General features: G+C 43.3%; 1 long non-coding RNA gene across 1 annotated transcript; it reads left to right on the forward strand.

Annotated features, from left to right (window-relative positions):
• The first annotated feature begins 125 nt into the window (after positions 1-125).
• Positions 126-8,558, forward strand: LOC140584148 (uncharacterized). Its single transcript, XR_011986188.1, has 2 exons — positions 126-200; positions 7,253-8,558. It is a non-coding gene; the product is annotated as an uncharacterized lncRNA (long non-coding RNA).
• The last annotated feature ends 491 nt before the right edge of the window (positions 8,559-9,049 follow it).

Genomic DNA, 9,049 nt, shown 5'->3' on the forward strand with positions numbered 1-9,049 from the left:
AAAGTCGAAGCGCGAAGTGGCGAGGGACGACTGTATATGCATACAAACAAGTGATAACTGCGAACCATTTTTAAATGAACTAAAATAGGATGTATCATAGAAGATATCTATGGCTGCGTCTCAGTGGATTGGTGATGTCACTTCCTGCGTGTCAGTGGACGTGATGTCACTTCCTGCGTCTGCAGCTGGACACTCTTGGGGTGAGTCTCAGTGGATCTGCAGCCAGACTCTATTGCAGCAGCTTTGTCACTTCATTGGCCCCGCTGCTTGCTTTTCGCCTGCTAGCTCGCTCTTCATTCGCTTTACCTTTGGTTTGATTGCTCGTGTATGGCTGTTTTTGATTTCCGATTTTCGCCTCGCCCTGGTTTGACTGCCTGTTTGGTTTTGAATTTTCGCTCGTACTCCGACTTCACCTCTTTGATCTCCCCTTTGGATACTGTCGCTTCGGCTGTGTGTTTGCGTGTTTCACTAGGTGTGTGTAAGGAGTGTCTGCCTTTTTTGTTCTTCGTAAATGTGGGGATTACTGTTTGTTTGGTTAGGGAGATAGGTTTAGGCATTGTTGTTTCGTTTTACCCTTTAGTTGTGTTCACTTAGGGTTAGCTTAGCTTGGGGTTGTGCTCGGTAGATGTGTTTTTGTTTGTTTCTTTGGCCTTTGTCACTCCTGACGTTCGTTACACCTAGTGTCTGTAAAGTGTCTGTGAAGAAAAAAAAAAGGAAAAAAAACTATAAAAAGACTCCCTTTGTGTCCCGTGTTCCCTTCTCCTAGCCCTGGTTGTCTTGTCCTTCCCAATCCCTCCTTCCCTTTCACTTTGTTAGGCTCCAACCCTAGACTGGAGCGTAACACAATGCATTGCTTTACAACCTAACAGTACTTTTCCCTCATAACTTAAAACAGACAGACAGAGCCCCTCTCTTCTGAATCACTATTACTACACAGACTCACTCTCACTGCATCGATGTCTGTGTACTGGACATCACAATTCTGTCATTAAAAACGCCCTCCTCTACTTCCGTAAAGTTATTAAAGCCAGAAAACTAAATATGGAATATGAGGCTAACTTAACCACGGTGACAGTTTCCTAGTCGTTTTCTCACTGCACATATACTTCTGTTTTGTCCTGTTGTAAATCATTTAATTGTTTGTTAAACAGTGGCTCACCTTCTATTAAGTGTCATATGAACAGACACCTTTTTATTATTAGCTGTAAAACGTAGAAACACGGTATTAAGTGGAGGCTAGACACAGCAAATCTTTCATATTGAGTAGAAATATAAATACATAGCCCTACCACTTAACATGATGTTTTTATATTTCATCTTGACTTGCTGCCACGTAAGCTTTCCACTGCTATTGCATTTGGAATCGGGTCAGTTATTGTTAACATTAGGTTTACATTATGAGTAACATTACAGTAATGGAACTTCAGGGAGCATTACATTACTTAGCAGCATATAGTACGTGACTTCTGCATGAACTGTGTGGCATCTGTTAGCCTCTGTAATTATTAACAGTATTTCAATTATTTTCAGAAAACACTTCATTGTCTAATACTCGGTCATGAGATATTTTAGACCATGTTTTATGACCATGAAAATGTACGTATGCATTTACTCGGTCTGCAATACGTTGCCAACAAGCCTGCCTGCTTTTATTGGCTGCAGTGGTATTGGACTTTCTTTACAGCGTTGATTTAAATTCCTCATAACCCTGCATAATTAGCATGCAGTCTTCCTCCGTGAAACATGGAGATCGTGCCATGAGTCAAACGGCGCCTTGCGCTACCAACGTGCTCCATTTATGTGAACGCGCACAAACGCCTATGCAGTTAACACCGATTTAACAAATCAACTTCTTAACTGGCGTCGTAGTACTGATTAGCCCCGATTGAGTCAACCTGATTTAGTCAACCTCGTGTTCTCAAATTACCTCCGTGGAACCCAGGGGGTTAAGCAAACAAAAATCTAGACTTATCTAGACTACATCATGTTAAGCTATGTGTAATTTCGCGATGGTATTGAAGTGTTTAATAGTCACAGTTCATCCCTCAATGGGTCCTTGTCAGAAAGTTACGTTCCAGGTCCTTGGGGTTCAGATTACACCCCTATTCGTTGGCATATATAATTCAATGGTACGAAGCTCAAATTCAATGAACTAAAGTTAAGATACGTTTATTAGTTAACTGCATGGTGCATGCACAGCTTATGCAGTGAGATAGTGCAGTTAAAGGGGCTGCAGCAGTGGGGGGGGGGGGGCAGCGGAGGGAACTGGTCATATAATGCACATTCCGTCTAGCCGACCCTTTCACTGCCGCGATGTAAGCGCCATTTTAATTCCAATGTCGTAATATAATTGGAAAACATGCATTATCACACCTTTCAGATGCAAACATTGTTCAAGATTTCTGCAAATGACATGTCTAAATCATACAGTTATATGCATTTGTCACACAGTACATTTGATCTATTGACAGAGTGTGCTGGACAAGCAGGCCTAGAGCACTTATCGCAGAATTTGCGTGTCTTCCTGTCAAACTCGTGCGGGCACAGGTGACAACGTCCCTGTGTCCTCTTCACTTTAGCTGGTCACCTGTTGATCTTTTGTGTACATGAGTAGATGCAGGCTAAATGATCCTTGTTATCTACGCCGCTCTTAGTTGCATGATCTCTGGTTTTTTTTTCGGACCATGAACAGCCTTGTCGTAATGTTTAACTGATACCACCTGAGGCCGAGCGTGAACGACTGTGGAACCATCTGGGCAAAGTTGAAAGAACTGCATTGTAGGTGGGTGATAGATTATGTCTATGGCCACCTCCTCTGTTCAACGATGGTCGTTCATTTGAACCAGTCATCCTCCCGGTCCACCTACAATGCAGTTCTTTCAACTTTGCCCAGACGCTTCCACAGTCGTTCACGCTCGGCCTCAGGTGGTATCAGTTAAACACATGAAAGTCAGGGGGAACAACAACAACCCACAGGTGACCATCAAGTGCTAACAACTTGAGGACTCCACAGGGTTCATAAACCTGCTATGCCAACCAGTCAGTCAGAATTGAGAAAGCACTCCAGTTGGAGTGTGAAACATCTTCTACGAAAAACAAAGTCCAGTTGCTATTGCATAACCCTTTTTTAGGATAACCATGACCTGGATAACTGAGAATCTCCACAGACATCTGTCATAAATTAAGTCTTTTTTGGGGTGCATATTGCACCCCCGAAGAAAATATGCCAGCGATAATTGACGTCAACACTTTTTCTACCATTTTATGCATGACCGTATGTAAAACTGGTTCACTTACAATGTCCTAGAGGATAACTGCTGTAATTTTTATAACAACATGGTAGTAGCCATAGAAATGGCCAGGGGGTGCAGAACGCACCCCAAGGAACTATTTGCTTTCACATTTGGGCTCACCTTTCTTGGGAAAAAAGTTTGTAAGCAGTTGCTTTCCCTCATTTCTTTTTTTGTTTCTTTCTTGCCTCTCGTTTCTTTTTTGAAAACCAGATTTAGCTTTCTTTGGCATCATATTCCAGCACGGATTCAGCTGTTTCAGCAGAATGACCGCTAAATTAAATGCGCCTAGTTAAAAAGCCCGATGAAGACTAAACCATTGCAAGGGGTGATGGTGCTTGTCCTCAGGCACTGTAAGCTACGATACAATTCAATCCGTCATCCAATTTATTTTCCCACAAAAATTACACTTACATTAGTTAGCAACATTTATTGTGATCTTTGAATAATAATAATATTTAAAGGAAAATAAAATTCCAGATTCCTTAGGGGCCCTCCCCCTACATGGGGCCCTGGTAACTCAGTCCCCTTTTTCCCCCCCACTACGACACCCCTGATGACCGGACTGGGGAAATAGACTTGAACGCGGACTACACAGAACTACTCAGAAATAACACAAAACAGCTGGGAATAATCAGGGTTTCACTGGAGGTTAATGAGGGGGCGTGGCACACGGAAGGATCGTACGAGCAGGTCGTGACAAGTATTTATTTGTAACAAACATTGCAGTGTTTGTTTCATTTATCAGCTTGAAATGTATAGATTTTTTAAATCCAGTTAGATCGCTAAGATACCGTTCTTTGTAGATTTCTTTTAAACAATAGTCACAGCTCTTCACTAGACTGCAGAAATGAGCAAATTAGCTACATATTCAACGTGTCTCTCTTGAGAGTTTAGCCTTAGAAGCTATTATACGCACGAGAGTCGCCTTTACACACATAATTTTGAAACAGAGAAAAAGGACAATATCCCAGTTCAGATATTTAGAACTGTTATATATTACTAGTTTTTTAAATAGAAGAAAACACAGAAAACAGGAGTGAGTGTCCAACCAGTGCCTGCCGTTTTTATCATTCTCTTAAAAGGCACTCCTACAAAAAAAAAGACGTTTGCGTACTCATCACGTAACATAGGAGGGTATAGAAACACAGAAGGGACAATTTGCATTTTGTAAATACACAACATATTTCCTCCCTCCTAATGTAAAGCAGTAAAGAAAATAAACATTACTTCAACAGCAACAATTTTTTTTTTTTTTGGAACTAGGGAAAGAGGGTAGACTACCTCTATTCCCAGACATAACCCTGGGGATTATTCTGCCCCAATGCGGTGGGTTTGTCACTAACTAAAGTGTCAGTCTATTAGGAGGTCGACGTTCTCTCTGAGGATACGGCCGGGCTGTTGGTACACTCACAGTCACATTCTTTTTTGCTGGAGTTTGATTCGACGAACTTGTACTTGAAACAGTCTCTTTCACCTGACTCGGTGAAGTCTCTGTCGGTGCATTTTCAAGGGTTGGGGCAGAAAATTGCTCTGACAGCTGATGGTAACTTGGAGCAATTTCTGGGTAAGGATCTGTTGTAACTGGTTCTTCTGAATTGTCACATGAATTTACAGCTAGTAACTGGTCTACATGTGTTTTCCAGATGAGATGACCTTCGGCGATTTCAACAGTGTAAGATACAGGCCCAGTTTGTGCAATCACAACTGCTGGTAACCATCTGGCACCTCTTGCGTAGTTACGAGCTAGCACTTTGTCTCCGGGTCTGGCCTTCATGAAAGCCTCAAACTCCTCTGAGACCAGCTGAGGCCCATTGTCACTGACAAGTTGCTGTGGAAGGCCAAAACGACCAAAAATTGAACAAAGGGCTTCCACAGTTTTCACAGATGACGTGATTTTCATTACCTCCACCTCTGGCTATTTGCTGTGGGCATCAAGAAGAGCTAAAAACATGTGGTCTTCCAGTGACCCTGCAAAGTCAATATGTACTCTCACCCATGGCTCCTCAGGCCATTGCCAAGGGTGTAATGGAGCTGGTTGAGGGGTATTTCTTAGCTTTTGACATGCACTACACGATTTGGCTTTCTCCTCGATCTCAGAGTCCACGCCTGGCCACCAGAGGTAGCTGCGGGCGATTTCTTTCATCTAAACTACTCTGCAGTGTCCCGAATGAAGTTCCTCCAATACTCGTTGTCTCAATGGTGGTGGAATAATGACCCTGGAACCCCACAGTAGACAACCAGATTCAACAGTTAGCTCACTTCTCCTACTCACATAAGGCCTTAGGAGGGGTGACATTCCTCCCACTTCCCATCTGAGCACATGACCCCAAACCTTGGACATCACTGGGTCAGTACGTGTGAGCTTTTTAACTTGAGCTGCTGTAACAGGGGAATTGTCTACCTCTTTGAAATAGAAAATTTCTGCCTTTGCTGGTTCTGGATGGGTAGTGGGTAGTGGCAGTCGGGAAAGCCCGTCAGCATTAGCATGATGTTCCGATCGCCAGTATTTAATATCATACTGATGCGCAGACAGAAGTAGAGCCCAACCCTGCATTCTTGCGGCTGCAAGTGAAGGAATGCCCGAATGTGGGCCAGAAATGGAGGTGAGAGGTCTGTGATCTGTTGGTGGTGTCTTCCAAACAAGAATTGATTAAATTTCTTCACCCCAAACACGATAGCAAGTGCCTCACACTCAATTTGGGCGTAGTTGCCATCTGCCTTGCTCAAAGTTCGTGAAGCGAACGCGATGGGTTTTGGCTTGACACAACCGCCCCCACGCCATAGGGCAACACGTCATATGCAAGCTGCACTGGCAGAACGGGGTTGAAGTGAGTGAGGGCTTCTGAGTGGGCTAAGGCTGTTTTTACCTGAATGAAAGACTCCTCACATTGTTTGGTCCAATCCCACTTCTTGAATTTATTCAGTAGTTCGTGCAACGGTTTCAGCCTGTTAGTTAGATTTGGCACAAATTTTGCATAATAAGTCAAGTCCCAAGAAAGACCGAAGCTGACTCACATTTTGTGGAGCTGGCACTTCCACAATCGCCTTCACCTTCGAGGGTGCCGTATGCAGCCCAGAACCATCAATCACGTGGCCTAAATATTCAATAACAGTCCCTTCTGACTTTCAGTCCAAAACTCTGCAGTCTCTGCAAGGTGGCTTCCAGGTTACTCAGATGTTCTTGGTCATCCTTTCCAGTGATAAGCAAATCATCAAGGTAACACTGCACCCCAGCCAGCCCACTGAGGATGCGGTCCATTGCTCTTTGAAACAGTGTCGGCGCTGAGGTGATCCCAAACGGAAGTCTCTGATATTGATACATTCCTTTATGTGTCACGATGGTAAGGAGATCTTGAGAACTTGGATCTACATGCATCTGCAAATATGCCTGGCACAAATCTATTTTGCTGAACTGTTGGCCACCAGCAAGACCAGAAAAGAGATCCTCTATAAGTGGCAGGGGGTACTGCTCTGGGGTCAGAACCGGATTTACAGTCACCTTAAAATCTCCACATAACCAAAGGGACCCATCCTTCTTCATGACTGGCACGATTTGTGTAGCCCAGTCGCTCATGTGTACTGGTTGCAGAACTCCAGCCTTTACCAGCCTCTCCAGTTCAGCTTCAACCTTGGGTTTAAGTGCGTAAGCTACAGGTCTGGCCTTCAAACACTTTGGTTGACTTCCTGGCTTCAGTGTCAATTTCACTACAATGTCCTTCATACTTCCGAGTCCATCACTGAACACATCTGGGTACTTGTTTAGAATCGCTTGGAGTTTTGCGTTTTCGCAGACCAGATGGACCTCTTGCCAATTCAACTGAATCTTTTCCAGCCAAGTTCTTCCCAACAAAGCTGGATGATTGCCCTCAATAACATACAGTGGTAGTTTTCTTTTTTGCATATTGAGTTCAACTGTCACCTCAATTACCCCTTTAACCGGAACTATTTCATCTGTGTAGGTCTTCAAAGTGATGTTGGATGGCTGAGGGGTGCGATGCGGCAGCATTTCGTTAAATGCCATCTCAGACACCAATGAAACCACAGCTCCTGTGTCCACCTGCATGCGTACTGGTTTTCCATCTAGGAGAGGAGTCACCCAGTAACCTCGCTCATCTCCTGAAACAGATAAGACACATAAAGCATCCTCCCCCTCTGTTTCCGAATCACTTTGTGTTTGCTGGGTGTTTTCCATTTGATTCACATGCTTTTGTTTGGAATACTGATGATGTTTCTTTTTAGGTTCAGTGTTTTTATTTGGTTGCGTCTTTTTGTTTTTGCAGGCACGCTCAATGTGACCTCTCTTGCCACAATTTGTACAGTTCATGTCCTTACACCAACAATCTTCAGACTGATGTCCCACTTCGCATCGATAACGTGGCTTTTTTAATTTTGACTTATTCCTTGTGTCTGAGTAAACCTTGTGCACTTGGGCGGATGCACTTAGTTGTTGTGCCTCTTTTGCGGCCATTTCCATAGATGTGCTGATCTCTATGGCCTTCTGTAAAGTTAAGTTACTTTCAGTTAGTAGTCGTTTTTGTATAGCCTCACTTCGAAGACCACAGACAAGCCTGTCACATATAGTGTCACTCAGTGACAGGCCAAACTCACAATGTTCCGATAACCGTTTCAACACTGCCACAAATTGAGAGATAGATTCGCCATCTTGCTGATTTCTTTTGTGGAATCGAAATCTCTCAGCGATAATCAGTGGTTTAGGCGAATAGTGCTCTTTGAGTAACCTCACTATTTCCTGATAGGATTTGTCACCTGGTTTGTCTGGCTGTGTCAAACTCCGAAGCAGATTAAACATCAAAGATGTAATCTGTTGTCAAGTCGCATCTCACGTTTGAAAAAAGTCCACTCTTCAAAGCATGCGGATAGTGATAGCGCTCAGATCCAATGGCCGGCATTGTCAGGCTGCCAGGGAATGATTGACAGTGCTCTGATCAAATGATGCTGGGCACTGTCAGATTGACAGTATTCTACACCAATGGCTTTAGGGTGGCACCCCATGCCCCACACCTAAACCCGCCCCTGTGTAAGAAATGCGCTGTCATGAAATTCCTAGACTGTTAAAGTCTTTACCATGCCCCCCAACTTAGCTCTCTTAAACCTCATTTCTAGCCATGCTGTATGATGGATAAAGGAATATTCAATGGGTTTTGAAGGGTGACTAGTTATCATTGAATATGAAAAAAGAAATGAAAACCACAAAGCATGCTTAGAAATGAAAAAAATAAAACTAAACATGCATTTTCCATGTCAGCAATCTGCTGCAGTGTGAATTTCTGACTTTAGTGGCAGCCGTGGTGTTGCTCTTCGCCGTTACTGTACCTTAGAATTCTTCCCATCATTCTCTTTATCACAGAGCCTGTAGTGACCCATGCTTGCGTGACTGGGAGGCAATCTGGATTTTAATTAGAAAAGCTGGCCTGTTGTTAGTCAGCTTCGTGATGCCATTTATCTTGGATTGCAGTTTGACCTGCTTTTTTATACAAGCCCCAGAAACAGTTTTAAAATTATCAGCTTTTAATGGTCACTAGATTTGTTGAGTTCTTCAAGACAAAAATAAGTCATACTATTACATGAGGGACTGAACATTAATTGGCAGGATGGAATGCCTTTGAAATGGGAGTGAATGGGAACAAGCCTGTTTATTTTCTGTACTGCTGTGAGACTCTACAGCAAACAAATCATGTGGCTCTTTATCCTTCAAAAACTTTAATGAATGGAAGTAAAATTTATGTAGGGCCTCA

Source organism: Paramormyrops kingsleyae, chromosome 1 (genome assembly GCF_048594095.1).
Source record: "Paramormyrops kingsleyae isolate MSU_618 chromosome 1, PKINGS_0.4, whole genome shotgun sequence".
NCBI lineage: Eukaryota > Metazoa > Chordata > Actinopteri > Osteoglossiformes > Mormyridae > Paramormyrops > Paramormyrops kingsleyae.